This window comes from Manihot esculenta, chromosome 8 (genome assembly GCF_001659605.2).
Source record: "Manihot esculenta cultivar AM560-2 chromosome 8, M.esculenta_v8, whole genome shotgun sequence".
NCBI lineage: Eukaryota > Viridiplantae > Streptophyta > Magnoliopsida > Malpighiales > Euphorbiaceae > Manihot > Manihot esculenta.
The window spans coordinates 3,867,484-3,883,881 of NC_035168.2; positions in this window are offsets into that span (position 1 = coordinate 3,867,484).

Sequence of the window (16,398 nt, forward strand, 5' to 3'; positions counted from 1 at the left end):
ATTTTTTTTTAAAAATAAACAGAATTTATTAAAATCGTTTATATAATAAAATAAATTTATTAAAAATAATAAAAATAAAAATATCAATCAATTTATTTTTTTAAAATCAACAATATTTAAATATTATTTGATGGATAAAATGATATTATTTTAATATTTTTAAAATAGATAATCTGTGAATTTACATAGACTCAATTTTAAAATAAATCAAATAAAAAGGCTCATTTTAAAAACTGATTTCAAATCTTTATTTAAATCTAAAAAAAAAAATCAGCAATTTCGAATTGTTGGTAGACTCAAACCGTAGTAGTAGAAGTGTTTGTTTAGCTACCAAATTAAAGGTTGATTTTGGATGATGGACAAAAGTGAACTTCAAGGCAATGATTAGAGAATTTTAATAATTAATTAAATTGATTAATTAAGTAATTAGGTTAATTCCTAATTTTAATGCCTTTGTTTCTGAAAGACTAGAATTAATCAATGTCAACTTAGGGTTGCATTTTCCAGTCAAGACTCAAGTGTATGGACTGAACCTACACTCCCTAACAAAAGAATAATTCTACTCACCATCATAAGTAATTTTATATTATTCCTTTTACTCATAATAATCCACATATATTTTTGCATCCCAATTGACCATAGACCCACACAGTTTAAAAATTAAACAAAATTTTTAAAAATAAACTTAATTTTTAGTATAATTTTAAATTTAATTTGATTAAATCACAAAAAAAAAAAAAATTTTGAGATCGAGAATTAAGGGAGTAGAATCTGAAAGCTTTCAGATTTGTTAAGATGCACTTATCACTAAATTAAATCTGTAAAAAAAATATTATTAACAATTTGAAATCGTATAAATAATTATTTTTATGACTATATAGGGAACCACTTAATTTGTTTGTCTAATTCTCAAAGGCACTGTTGCTATAAACGTTCTGGCCGTCACCTCCGTTTCATGTTTGAAGTTGTCGCCGGTGATCGTCTAGTTAAAAATGGCAACATCAATTTTATGGCGATACGAGGGAGATAGACGGATGCTTCTAGATGAGCTCTTCAGTGGACACCCTTTGGTTGCTCTTGAGATATAATGCATTAATATTTGTTTTGGAGCTATGGACCAGTATATCTCTAAATCTTACGAATTCAATGAATGAGTTGATATACAATTCATCTCAAATGAATTTTTCTTTTTAATTACAAAATTTCTGTGGGGGCATCTCCAAACTCCAACCACATCATAAAGCAATTTCATTCTCTTTTCTTTCTACTAATACATCATGTAATAATCAATTTTCGGATAAATTAATCATTTTTTACTAGTAATATAAATTTATATATATAAAATTAATCACAAATGAGTATAAATTTAAATTTATTTTAAATTAAATTATAATTATTTAAATTTATTTTATTAAAATTTTATCGAATCGAATACTCAAAATATTCAATTCGTTGCCATCCCTAATATATGTATAAAGCTTATAAACTAATTTATCTTAAATTATATATGTGTATAAATTTAACATTGTCTTTATTTTTTTTTATTTTTATTAAATAATTTTAGTTACGATGCACTAAATTATCTTTTAGATGTTAACATATCCATCTTTTAATTAAAGATTATATAATAAAAAATATATAGAATGTAATATAATATCTTATTAAAAATTATATATAATATATTTTTTATATTTATATTATTATTATTTTAATGTCAGTATTATTATTATTTTTATTATTTTTTATATTAAAAACCCCTTTAAATCGTTCTATTCGTGCTTCAAAAATGACCCATCGGTCCACTCCTTTTAATTTAAAATTGTTTGCTATTTTAAAATAAATATAAAAATATTATAATTTTTTATAAAAATTTAAATTAAAATTGAACCAATTTTAAAATCAATAAGAATATGGATTGAACCAAAACTATGAGGAAACTGCTTAAGACTAAATTAAAATTGAACTGAAAATTGGTATCTAGTACAGTTTCTAAAAATTGAAGAAGTGAATATATATTATCAAAATGTTAAAATATAAATATATAAATATTATGATTTAATATTAAGTAAACATGACATAAAAAAAAATAAAATTAATAATTATTTAAAATATATGTAGCTTAATGGATTCTATGTCAATTAGACTGTCTAAGCGGTGTTTTAATGAGATTAATAAAGCAAAAGACTGTCGGAAAGTTAGCCTAATCAAGCACCACCGTCACTGTGCACCGCATGCACTCTAACGTACAAGCTTTTTCTTTTTTAAATGTAAAACATAGATTACCACGCCAATCTTACTCGCATTCTCATTGCGTGATCTCCACTCCACGTATCAGCCTCCTGCTACTCTCATGCACGCGCCGAGAGGAAACCGGACAAATTGTGGTCCTGATCCACAACAACGTCAAAGTACACGTGGGCTTATCAAGGCCAACTGTCCTTTTCAAGCCCCCCATGAGACAGCTGTGTACGTAATATAGTACGGACGTTCTTACTCTCAGATTCGGGGAGGAACACGCGGCTTCGTCTGATATTCCCACGTGTGATTCTTAAGCCAATTACGCTTCATACTTTCTTTGAGTTGACAAGTGTGCCCTTAGAATTTATTTTCCAAATGAGTTAGATTTACTTTTATTTTTTAAAGTCTGTAATTTTTTTGAAGAAATATAATTTTTTTACCGAGAGAAATATAAATTTATTAGAATATGAACCTTGCACGACAAAACAAGCACATGAATAAAGGGTAGCGGCCTAATTCATTAAATAAAATTAATTTAAATAATATTACCAATCTTTCTATCCTTTTTCTCAGTAATTAAAAAATAAATAAAAAATAATAACACCTTTATCAATGAATTCGATATTAAATAAATAATATAATTACAAAAATTTAATCCCACATTAATGAAAATGATATTATTTTGGGATAGATTGAGACAGAAAAACCCATACCCAAAATATTATTTTTTAAGAAAAATCTGATATTATTTATTATTTAAATATCCGTAGTATTTATTTGGTTTATTCTGACATTTTTTATTAATTAATTATAAAATTTTCACAAATATTAATGAAAATTATTAAAAAATAATTACTTTGATGTAGAGTTCATCAATTATTACTCATTCGTGATGCATAGCTCTTTTAAATAAAAAATTAAATTTTATTTTTTAAACAAATAAAATATGACTTTACTAAATGACAAATCTACACAATTTCCACTTCAATTATTTGCCGAAAAAATATTTTCTATAAAAAATAGACTTAACTTTACTAAAAAAATAATTAATACAATTAAAATGATAAAATCATTTACTTTTTTTTTCTAATATGCATATGCTCTCTACTTAAATATATTTTAAAAAATAATTAATTAATCTTCCTAAATTATTCTGAAAATAAAAAATTATATTTTCACTAAATATTCAATAAAGACATATTTTTAAATATAAATAAAGACATAATTAAACACGGATAATTTGAAAAGCTTAGTCCGAGAGAAAGATGCCCTTCCCCTTTATATTTATTTTCTTTTATCTGCTAGTGATGTATAACAAATTTTTTGTCATTGGACCACCTGTCTCTACCATGTTAATACGGACGTACGAGAATATCAGATCTTTGCTCTATGCGTAATGGCCATTTAATTCTCCCATGACACGCATGCGGATGGACCCACCAGACGAACGGGTTGGCTACCTTTCTTCCTCCGGACTGGACTGGTAGAGGAGATCAAAACTGAGCCCAAAGGAGATCTAATCATTGGGCTGAAAAGGCTGAACCGGTCTGATTGAGAAATTTAGGTAGACTTCGGTCTTAAGGCTGGACGGGCTGGACCTGATTCATGTGGAAGATTTAAGAGCTTTCAAGTAATGGGCTGTCGTCATGGGTCTGATCCTAAACCGGGATGAAGAAATTGAGCTATCATCAAACACTAATAAATAAAATATTATTTTACAAAAGTAATACATAACAAAGCAATAAACACGACAAGAAAGGGCATTTACGTAAGAAAAATAGTTAAAAGGCGAATTTTGCCTCTGAACTCTGTAAGATGGATGGTAAATAATTTCATAATTTTTATTTTTTAAATTTTTTTATAAAAAATAAAAAATATTTAAATAAATTTGATTCACAATAATTAAAATAAATTAAAATAGAGTTTATATAATTTTTTTTATAGTGAAACTATTTGTTGAGTGTTGGATAGATTCAAATAAATATTTTTTTAGGGTAAATATAAGTTTACCACAAGGGATGAGTTTTGACTTTTTGAGAAGGGTGTACTGTGTCGTTCAAAGAAGAAAAACAACGAAGTGCAGCTGGAGAGCACGGCAGAGTCAGAAAAAACGAGAGAGAATGAAAATTAGAAAAGAGACAGACAGCTATATACGAAACAAGATTTGAAGGGTGGGCAGTTGTTAAGTTTGACAGAATCTGTATATCTGAAATTAGGAGACAAAAACCAGTCATCGACAACTCGGATCACTTCTTGCTTTTAAAGCTCCTACGCGTTTCTCAAAGGAAAGCCAGCCACCGACTTCACTTTTCACTTTTCACTTTTCACTTTTCAGTTCTCTTCCCATTTCCATTTTCATATAATTAAATTTGTAACAAGTTTGAGTTTTTCTTTTAATCATCTGTGATTTAGGGTTTTTTATATGAACTAAAGAAAATTTAAATAAAATAATTATACAAATACAATAAATTTAATTAATATTTTAAAAGTATTTTATTTATCAAATAGTAAATAAAGAAAGAAAATGTTAATGAAGTTTTTAAATAATAAAACGATATTTATTTAAAAATAAGAAAAATCTTAAATGCTAAATTAAAAAAATAAATAAAAATTATAAACGAAAAGAATATATATTTGTTATATTTAAATATTATATTATTTTAAAAATCTTTTATATTTTTGTTAAATTAATATTCATATTTATTAAATTTTAGTATTTTATGTGCAGATAATAATAATTAAATTAAATTAAATAAAAAATCTAGCAATTTCTTATAGGGTGGCCATTCAGTCGGTTCGGTTCAAAATCAAACCGAACCGAATAAATTAAAAACTGAAATTTTAGTGTTTATAAAAACCGAACTGAATTGATTTTGATCAGAAATTGAATCGAATCGAACTGGTCTGATCGATTCGATCGGTTTTGATTTTTAATAATTTTTTTTTATTTTTTACATTTTATTTTTAATATTTTAAAATTTAATTAAAATATTTTAATTTTAATATGATTTAATTTCTCTATATTATTAAAAAAACATATTATTATAACTAATTGGTTCGGTTTGATTTTTTCGATTTTTTCTGATTAAAATCAAACCGAACTGAAATAATTAAAATTTCTGAAATTAAAAATCGAACCGAACCGAAATGTATAAAAAATCAAATCAAATTTTCAAATCGGTTCAATTTAATTGATTTTTTCAGTTTGAACCGAATACTGCTCACCCTAATTTTTTATTGTCCTAATCAATTTAGAAAATTAAATAAAAAGGAGGAGGAAGTTAGCATGTAAAAGGGGACTTTTAAGTTTGAATCATCTCCACATTACTCTAAATTATTTGATGTATTTATTACCAAATAAGATTGCTGCTGTTACGAGGGATAACCCTTTTAAGAAAATTTACTAAATTTAGAGTCTACAAATCAAAAGGAGTCCATATCTAGAAAAACAAGCATATCCTACAATAAGCCACTCAAAAAATAGCTAGAAAAGCAAACAGCACCAGCACTGCATCGACTTAATAGTTTTCAATTTAATATAATTATGAAGTTATTTTTAAAAGTATTATCAATATTCCAACACCGAATAATTATTAATTTTTTATTTTCGATAAACATGACACGTTAAAAAAATTTAAATATTTAAATGTGAAAATATTGTTATTATCATTAGTAGTAGTAATATTCCAATGTGGAAAATTGGAGTCAAAGCCTATAAAAATTGCATCTATCATAAGAGAATTAAGTCTTAAGAAAAATACCGTAAACCGTCAACCAAGTTTACCAGTCAACTTTTATGCATTGGAAATTAAAAACTATAAGAAAGAATGACTTGGGCTTTACTCAAAAGTGCCGAGTCCAAACTCAAATCTTTAACCAAATACTCCTTTGGAATTAAGGTTTTTTTAAAAAAATAGCAATACAATAAAAAATATTATAATTTTGACATCATATAAAATAAGTGTACTGTACACTTATTATATATAGTTTTTTAATCAATTATATACAAATTTTAATATAATAATTATAAATCTTATTTATTTTATATAAAATTAAAAAATTATATACCGTGAGAATATATTTATAAGTGAATTTTCTCAACATATATTTTCTAAAAAATATATTTCTATCAAATAAAATTTTAATTTCTGATATTTTGAAACTTCTAAAAAATATATTTTTATCAAATAAAATTTTAATTTATGATATTTTAAAATTTTAAAAATAAATTTTATACGGAGAAAAATGTGTTCTTCCGCTTTTATCTATTATTTTTGTCCGTTAGTGACGTCTAACTGCTTTTTTACTACAATGCCATTTATCTCTGTCACTCGGATCCGAATGTATAGATATGTCAAAATTCATTTTCGCTCCAGGCGACCATTTAATTCTCCCGGCGCACATGCGGGCAGAATTAAAAAGTGACTTGATTTGCTCTCCTTTCTCTTGTCACATCACTAGACTAAGTTTTCTTTAAATGGGCTCGCGTGTGAGATCTGTCTGACCTAAAACGTGCAACGTGGGACTGACTCACCTTGAAAAAGGTCCGATGAGTTTTGAGACTATACTCTTTTTTAGAGTCCGGCTTGTTCCCAAATGGAGGAGGTCTGACATCATCAATTTCCATGTGATATATGTATACTTTATTTTAATCAATACAAGTCTTTGTGCCCAAATAGGATTTTCAAAGCTCAAAAACTCCCAACTAGAAGTCACATTGTCACTGTAGCTTGTAGACTTGGAAAAAAAATAATCATAATAATTACAAGTCTTTCAAGCCCTTTAAATAAAATTTTATTTTTTAGCTTGAGTTGATAAGAATTCATTATCTTAGAGTTGAATCCAAATTTCCACAAGGACTAGGTCATTTCCTTGATTTTTCAACTTTATAATTTCTATTATATTAGGACACAACATGCCCAGGCACCAAGTTGATCAGCTTGATGTGAAGTCCACCAAATTTATTAAATATTTATTAAATAAAGTGGAAATTTCTTGAGGAAATATGACTGTGGGCAGTGAGCCTTTGGGCTATGATACCAAGCCTGTATTCCACCTATCTCTACTTGTAACCATAAATTATGAATAATTCATTTTATGATAAAATAATTTCAGTTAATTTTTATAAAATTATATATAATTTTTTACAATAATTCTTTTTTAAATTTTAAAAATTAATTTTTTTTTCTTTTCTAACAATAGAATTGATAAATAAATTAATTAAAATGATTTTTTATGAAATTATTAGTTCCAAATAAGGAGGCTGAGAATATTTTATATTATAATCTCTAAAAATTTTATAAAAACCATAATTTAATAATAAAATATTTAAATCTTTATATCCATTGCAAAAAAAATCTTTATATTTCATTTTATTAATAAATTTATTATTAATTATTGTAAATTAAAAAAATCAACTCAAATTAAAAAAGTAAAATGTTATAAATATTAAAACCACATAAACTAACATAAAAAAAGTGAAATTGCAAATAACTAAACTGTTGTATTTTAATATTGAAATTTAATAGAAAGAATATTCTATTTATAGAATTAAAATTTAAAAATTAAATAGTTTATTGTATGGAATTTTTTGAAGGTTAGTTTATTGTATGGATTAAATTGTAGTTTTTAATTAAATTTTATTAACTATATTATAAATTATCTAAATAATATACATTATCTTTTTATTTTCTTAAATCGAAAGATTCAATGATGAAATTTAAACACAATATTTTACAAAGATTTTAAAGACTAACTCACAGAGACAAGTGATCGGGCTTTGTGTGAGATTTTTTCAAAGATGTTGAAGCCACCTTCTATATATTTGATGTAATTGAAATGAAATTGTGTTGTGATTGATTAATTTGAAAAAACAAAGAATATGAAATGGTAGGCGCGTACCGCAGTTATTTTAATACTCAAATTAATAAATTAAAAAAAAGAACAAGTGTAATGAATTGCTTAAAATTTAATAATAGTTGTGTAAAAATGAGTATCTTGATTGTTGTATTTATTAACTTTTATACTGTAAGAAGCTGTAGTCGGTTGTCAAATCTACTAGAAATCCGATTAGTACCGGCTATTGAATATGTGATTCCGCGATTATAAATACAATGAGAATCTGTTAGATTGTATTATCTAACAGTAACTTCCCGTAAAATCTCGCTCTGCTGAAGAGATGATGAGTCTTGGCGAAAAACTAAGAACTACGATATTCGATGCTTTCTTTTAAACGGGTGTAACCGCGTATTATCTAATAATACTTTTGTCATATAATATTATCTTACAAAAATAATTTATAACTTATTTTGAACTATTATTTTATTACATTAATATTTATATTACAAAACAAAACAACGATAAAATATGCTAATTAAAAATAAATTATTAACCTTTATCGATGATTTAAAATATTGATAATAAAATTTCTAACCGTTTGCAGATAGTAGCTATATGTTCACTTTTTATAGTATTAGAGACAGCAACTTTGTGAAAAAAAATTAGCAGGAGCTATTGCCTAGAAGGATATGGAACTCTTTATTATAGGCCTAACTATCAACAAAACAATTAGTTGGCAAGCATGTCTCAGCTAAGAATTTTTATTTTGGTGCTTATTGAGGCAACATTGTTTTAAGTGTTGTTTTTTTTTTAAAAAAAGTTACATTCCATACATTATAAATGTTTATAGTCTGCATTATTTTAAGATATGATTCAAATTTTTAGTGTGATTTGGAAAATATTTTTCTTCATTTTATTGTAAAAAATTTCTTAATTGAATAAAATATTATTTTCTATATCATATGAAAAATATTGTTAGTAGAAGGCTATTTTCAATTATATTATTACACTTATTAAAATTTATTAATTATTATTATTATTATTAATTTTACTTAGACAATATAAAAATTTATTTTCTATATGATATTATATAATCTAGAATGTAGTATTGTAAAATTTTGCATGATATTTATATAAAATCAATAATATGTAATTATAATTAATAAATGTTGATAAATATAATCGTATTATTATTTATTAAGTTTACAGCTACTCTCAATTTCATTCACTAATTATCATTACATGTCATAAAATTTCAATAGATGAACATATATAAATATAATAATATCTTTTAGAGAAATTATTTTTAGTCTTTAAAATTTTGGTATAATTAATAAATATATTTTTCTATTTTTAAAATTAAATACTTTAATTTTTAAATTTTAATTCTGTTAAGATTGGAATTAAATTTATCATTAAATGAAATATAAAATAGCTTGAAAATATAAATATAAAAAAACCTTGACACTCTTATCATTAACCTATGAAACTCATTAGTCATGAATTATATAACATTCTTTTAGTAATTTCATCAACCAATAGATATGCACTGCAGTATTTTGGTTTGGAGAAGAGAACTAACGATTCACAAATTAAAACAATCTGTATATGATCTGACAATCTATAAACGAAAAGATAAAGTGGCTTGTACTCAAAAGTAATAAAAATTCAACTAATACCAACTAGTGTATGAGAGATCTCGCAATAGTAGATACCCTATGAATTTATTTTGTAATGTTTTTTAACGGTAACAAGATACTCTAAGAGACTCGGCCAACTCTATGGAGCGAGTCTTTACTAAGTTGGATATCTTACATCCAATCAACCTTGTCTTCACATCAAAGGCTAGTTAAGTCTTAGTGCCAAAGTATCATGATTCGTAAGGGTTCTGTCACGTAGTTCAATCATATATTGATAATACATTATACACTTTAAATGATCATCGAGTCATATCAAAAGTCTTCCCAAAGGTTTTTGATTCTTCAAATTCAAAGTTTTATGGTTGATTTCCACAGTTTGGACACGTGATATGATCAAATTGGCTCCTTGTCCCATGTCCCTTCGTCTGTTCTAATGATAAATGATATTGCCTTGTTTGTCGAGCCACAATAAACCCAACCGTCATACACGACAGTATAAATTTCCCCTTTCTTAACCATTACCACTTTTGCTCATATACTCTTCTTCCTTCCCAAAAAAGCTTAATCACTCGCTGCTCTCCTTTGCGTTCTTCTCAAAGGTAACTCCCTTTTCTTTCTTTCTTTTTGTCTTAGGAACGAATAGGTCTTCTTCATCTTCTTCATCTTCTTCTTCTGGAGGTAGTTCTTCTTCTAGCTCTTTTTTCGGTGGCTACATCCGTGCTTCAGTTCCCATAGTTTCTCTGAGGGTTGTCCATGACAGTGATACTCTGCTGGTAAATGACATCCTATCTGTGTTGTCTGAAAGGGATATAGATCGCCTATATAATAATTATCAGATCCCTCGAGACACCTTCCAGATTTATGCTCCCTATCTGAACATTTGTGCCAATGATTAAATACCTGCTAAAGACATTATCATAGTATATGAAGAATAATTAAAGGTGAGACCTCAATTCCCAATTGACCCATTCTACTGTGAGGTCTTGAAATTTCACAAGTTGTTAGTTGTCCAACTTCATCCCAATAGCTAGTGAATTCTTGTTGCATTTTGCTTCGTCTACTTTAATAACAACATCGAGCTGAGCGTGGCTCTCTTCTCCTAGCTACAACAATTGGGTACTTTTTTTTTTGGTTCTTCAACAGCAAAAAATGCCAAACCCTCTTTCTTGAACCGTTGAAAAAATAAGTTTTTCCATCCTCCACCACATGGTATCCATAGGTTTCGGTCAACTTCAGACAAATTACAGTGCTTATATGGAGCTCAGAAAAGATGAGGTCCGATTGCGCAGGGACAAGGAAGAGTCTTTGAATTTTCTCCAGAAGATGGCCTCAGCCCATAAAATGGACATAAACATGGCCGTGAAGAATGCCATCCTATCTTTGCAAAGTCAGTATCAAGCAGAGCAAGCTCAATTGCCTTAGCCAACCGATCGTCAAAACTCTCGGATGATCCTATCCTCTACTATATAGCAGGGTATTTTCCTTTATAAATTCTTGTCCTTAAACTATCTTACTTACTCACTTTTTTGTTTTGTGCAGATATGGCTGGCAAAGTAAACAATAAGTTTATTGAAGCAGCACACTCCACATGCAAAGGAAAGGACGTTATGGGTACCTCGGCTCCTCTTCTAATGCGAACATGACGAGTAGAGGAAATCATTGTGCTGTCTCCTTCCCCACCTCCACCTACCACATCTATAAGGTATTCAAATCCCCAGCCCGAGTCTTCATTTAGAGAGACTCCTCCATCATCTCCCAGTCTTGCATCTCCAAACTACAAGGAGCCTAGTACTGGAGCACCTTGGCCCTGGAGCATCCAACATTTGGCGATGGCTTGACCTGAGTCAACTCTCTTCTTGAGGAGCCATGGTTGTCCCTCCTTATAGCAAAGAATGTCATGCGGCCTGGTGACCGCAACTAGGCATTCTTGAGACGGATGACCTATACGACAATACCATTCACTCCACCATTGAATGTATTTTGTTCGCCTACCTATCTAAGAAGTGCGATAAAGGCCTCAAAAAGGAGTTTAGGGCCCAAGAGGTAGATAGGAACCTCTTGCAGAAGGACTGCACAAGGCTAAAGGCTCGGGTCACCGAGTGGAGAATACCATGAAGGAGACCCTAGAGTCTGTCGATAAGCTTTAGGCAGACCGAGATGAGGCCAAAGTTGCAAAGGCCATTTTTGGAAGATCGGGCCAAGAATGTAGAGGATTAGGTGGCCAATCTTCAATGGCATATTCAGGAATTGTAGTCTCAGACTCAAGAAAGCCGAGCCACCACTGACAGGGTCGTAGAGCTGGAAGCTGGGCTTCAAGACACAGTGGCTCGGGGTGGAGAGATGTTTGTTAAAGGCCAAGGCTCTATCAAGAAGGAGCTAATTAAGCAATATCCTTCGAAAGACTTCTTTTATATTGATGAGGAGGAGGATGAAGAGGAGCAGGAAGAGGACAAGCAAAATGACACCCATTCTTCTGGCCTGACTTTTACTGAAAATGTAATTATAGTAGACAATGTAATAGGAGCTGGGGAGGGGGTTAGTGAGGAAGACCTTCCTGCTTTGTAACTTTTCCCTCCATAAATGAAAATATTTTGTACATCTCTTATCTTTATTTTTTACCAAGTGTAAGAATCAATACTTGAAGCATCACTCCAACAACATAAAAATAACAAAAATGATTTGGACTAACACACGAACATCTGCCTTGTAACGACCCCAAATTGGACCGTCACCGGCGCTAGGATTCAGATCGGCTTAAGGCCGCCAGAACCCGTAGCAAGCCTGCTATACTCTCTGAGTTGTCACCTTCGGCGGCCGAACCTGGCTTTTCTGCCTTGGTTCTTTTCTTGCAAAACCTCTTTTCATTTTAGCTTAAAAACATTAAAACATACGACATTACTTTAGAAAAACATAAATCTTACCCTTCTAGAGAATTCCGACATCCTGGATTCTACCGGACGACAGGAATTCCGATGCCGGACTCTAGCCGGGTATTACATGCCTGATGGTTACCTACCTTGTGGTTTAGGCAAAAATGTCCTCAACTTAATTATTTTATTAATTGAGACTAATACCCGAGTATCTGCTTGGCGGTTACCCGCTTTGTGGCTTAGGCAAAAATGCGTTTAATTTATTAATTGAAACTAACACCCGAACATCTGTCTGGCAGTTACCCGCTTGATGGTTTAGGAAAAAATTTCTTTATTATTTGGGAATAACACCCGGATATTTGCCTGGCAGTTACCCGCATTGTGACTTAGAAAAAATACCTTTAATTTATTAATTGGGACTAACACCCGAACATCTGCCTAGCGGTTACCCGTCTTGTGGCTTAAGCAAAAATGTCTTTAATTTGTTAATTGGGACTAACATTCGAACATCTACCTGGCGGGCTACCCACTTTGTTGTAACGACCCGAAAACCGGACCGCTACCGGCGCTAGGATCCAGATCGGCATAAGGCCGCCGGGACCCGTAGCAAGCCTAACATACATCCTGTATACCTGTTAAATCCCATACATGATCAAACATATACATAAAACTTTAAACTTATTCTTTCATTTACCAAGCTTAATCTGTGCATGCACAACTCATAAACATAAAAACCCACACTGGAGCCCTCATCAAATGCTCCAATGGGGCAACATATCATACATTAAGCTTGGTTTACATAAACATCATTAAATTATTTCATTAAAAGATCATGTACCAAAAGGGATTAACATACACTAGGGCCAATCACAATTCTATCCTCAATACAATTCTTTACATTACATCACATTATAACATTTTACAATACATGTCCATATCTAACTATTATATACAACATGACTTCTTTACTCTTGCTAACTTCCTGGTTTATTCCGTACCTGCAAACCTGGGGGATTAAGGGAATGGGGTGAGCTACTAGAGCCCAGTGAGCAGAATAATAAAATATTATATTAAAATTCATGCTTTCATGAAATGCATCACATCACAAACAAATCACATCAAGGATGGACTTGTCACCAATAGCCCTCTACACATTCTAATAGTGCCAGGGGCGTAGCATGGGCCTCACTGGTCTTTCTCTTACATAAGATAACATAACATTCCGATATGCCAGGGGCGTAGAATGGGCCTCACTGGTCTTTCTCTTACATCGTACCAGGGGCGTAGAATGGGCCTCACTGGTCTTACATACCATACCATATCATATTGTATCATGTCATCATACGAGGGCCAATGGATCATTCAACACCCATCCACATCAACATTATATTGTGCAATGCAACATATTCGTGAATTCTAGTGCAAACAACCTAATATATCACATGGCATTCGTGATGCATGAACATGCTCGAAATTTATTTGCTTTGAAACGTAAAGATCCATTCTACTCACCTCAGGCTAGCTCTGAAAAGACACTGAAGTAGCTATCTCACTGTTGGGGTCCTCGGTTCCTCGGGTCCGAACCTACACAGGTGGACTCAAATGAGGGACCAAACATACATGAACATGACTCTAAACTATTCTCCAAAAACCCCCTAAAACACTCTAAAACATTCATAGAAAACATGCAAAGGAAGGCTGAACAGGCACCTTCGGCGGCAGGTTCGGCGGCCGAAAGTCCCTCCAGAGCCGAAACTCAGCCACTTTCGGCAGCACCTTCGGCGGCCGAAAGTGGTTCCAAAGCCGAAACTCGTGCATGTTCGGCGGCACCTTCGGCGGCCAAAACTCCCCTCAAGAGCCGAAAGTCCAACTTTCGGAGGCAGGGTTCGACAGCCAAAGGCTTGCCTCCACAGGCAGGTTCGGCGGCCGAAAGTCATTCGGCTGCCGAACCTGAGTTCTTCCAAAGGGCAGAACTCAGCCTCCTCATGCACATTTTGCCTCCCAAACCATTCAAACATGCATTTAGCTATTCTACAACATGCATACACAAGCAAATAAGCATATAGGGGTCTCAAACTATCCTAAACCCCAAAACAAACACATATAGCAACTCATACAACACACATTATCCATAAACTCAACATTAACCTAAACATGCATTTCTACCCCATAACCCCTCAAAACTTGTTTAAAACATACAAGAAAGGTAGGATCTAAGCTTACCTCTTGAAGATCGAGAGGAGAGACGATCCTAACTTGGAGATGGGAGAAATCTAGCTCCTTGGGTCTCCAAGCTCTAAAACTTGATCTTAGCTTCAAAAATCTTTAAAACCAAGTTAAAACTTGTTAAAACTTGAAAGATTTGAGGAAAATCATCAAAATCGACCATGGGAGGGCATAGACTCACCGTTGGCCAAAAATAGGGGAGAAAGCTCGCCCATTTTCGGCCATGGGGCCTTTTATAGGTGGCTGGCCAGGCCACCTTCGGAAGCCGAAGGTGACTCCAAAACTCATGCATGTTCGGCAGCCGAACATGAGATTCGACGGCCGAACCTGGATTTTCCTCAATGGTCTTTTTCATTGAAAACTCAATTTCTTTCTTACTTAAAGCCATAAAATACATGAAAATATTTTATAAAAACATGTTTTTACCCTTCTAGAGGTTTCCGACATCCGAGATTCCACCGGACGGTAGGAATTCCGATACCGGAGTCTAGCCGGGTATTACATTTGTGGCTTTTTTCTGTAAGAATTTCCTTAATCATCGACTCATGCAGCCCATCATTCCATATAATTGAATAAAACACAACATATCAAAAAAATTATCTCGTTAATTTTATTGATAAAACTTTCATAAATTATAAATATTTCAAGAATGGAAGATGACACGACCATCTAACTTGGCTAACTTATAAGCACCGGAATGAATAATCTTCGAGACCCTAAATGGTTCTTTTTTAGTTTTCGCTTAACTTACCAGACTCAGCATTATTGCCTGTTATATCAGACTGCCTAAGAACTAAGTCTCCTACATTAAAAACTCGAGGATTATCCTGTGAATTGAACATTTGAGACATCTTATTTCTGTAAATAGTCATTTTGATTGAGGCTTGTTCTCTTAGGTACTTGGCCTAGTCGAGGTTGAATTACATTTTTTTCGGGTCTCCTGATGACTCAGGATGTTGGGTCCTAAAACTTCTTACCTGGATCTCCACGGCAATTGCCACTTTGGCCCTATATACCAGTGAGAATGAAGTTTTCCCTGTTGCTACTTTTGGAGTTGTTATGTATGCCCAAAGGATATGAGGTAATTCCTCAGGCTAGCTGCCTTTGGCTTTATCGAGCCTTTCCTTCAACTCCTAGAGAATTGTCATGTTTGTTATCTCAGTCATGTCATTAGTCTGCTGATGGTATGTTAAGCTTAACTGTAAGTCAATATCCAATTTCCTGCAAAATTCTTTAAACTTGAAATAGCTCGGTCTGATCAAGCCATTAGTCTTAGTCAAGAAAAGTTTATTTCTAATTTGTTGAGTGATGTTGGTATGTTATACTGTAAACTTGCTTTGTTTCCTCTACCTAGAGGTTTACATTTATCATCGGGTATAAGTGAACCTCTTATTGAATCAAATTGTTATCGAAGGCTTATTGGGAGACTCTTGTATATTAATCTCACTAGGCCAGACATTAGCTATGTTGTACAATACCTCAGCCAGTTTATGGCTGCCCATAAAAGGCCTCATTGAGAGGCAACCATGCATATTTTACGATATCTGAAAGTTACTGTTAATACTAGGTTTTGTTTTTCTGTTAAT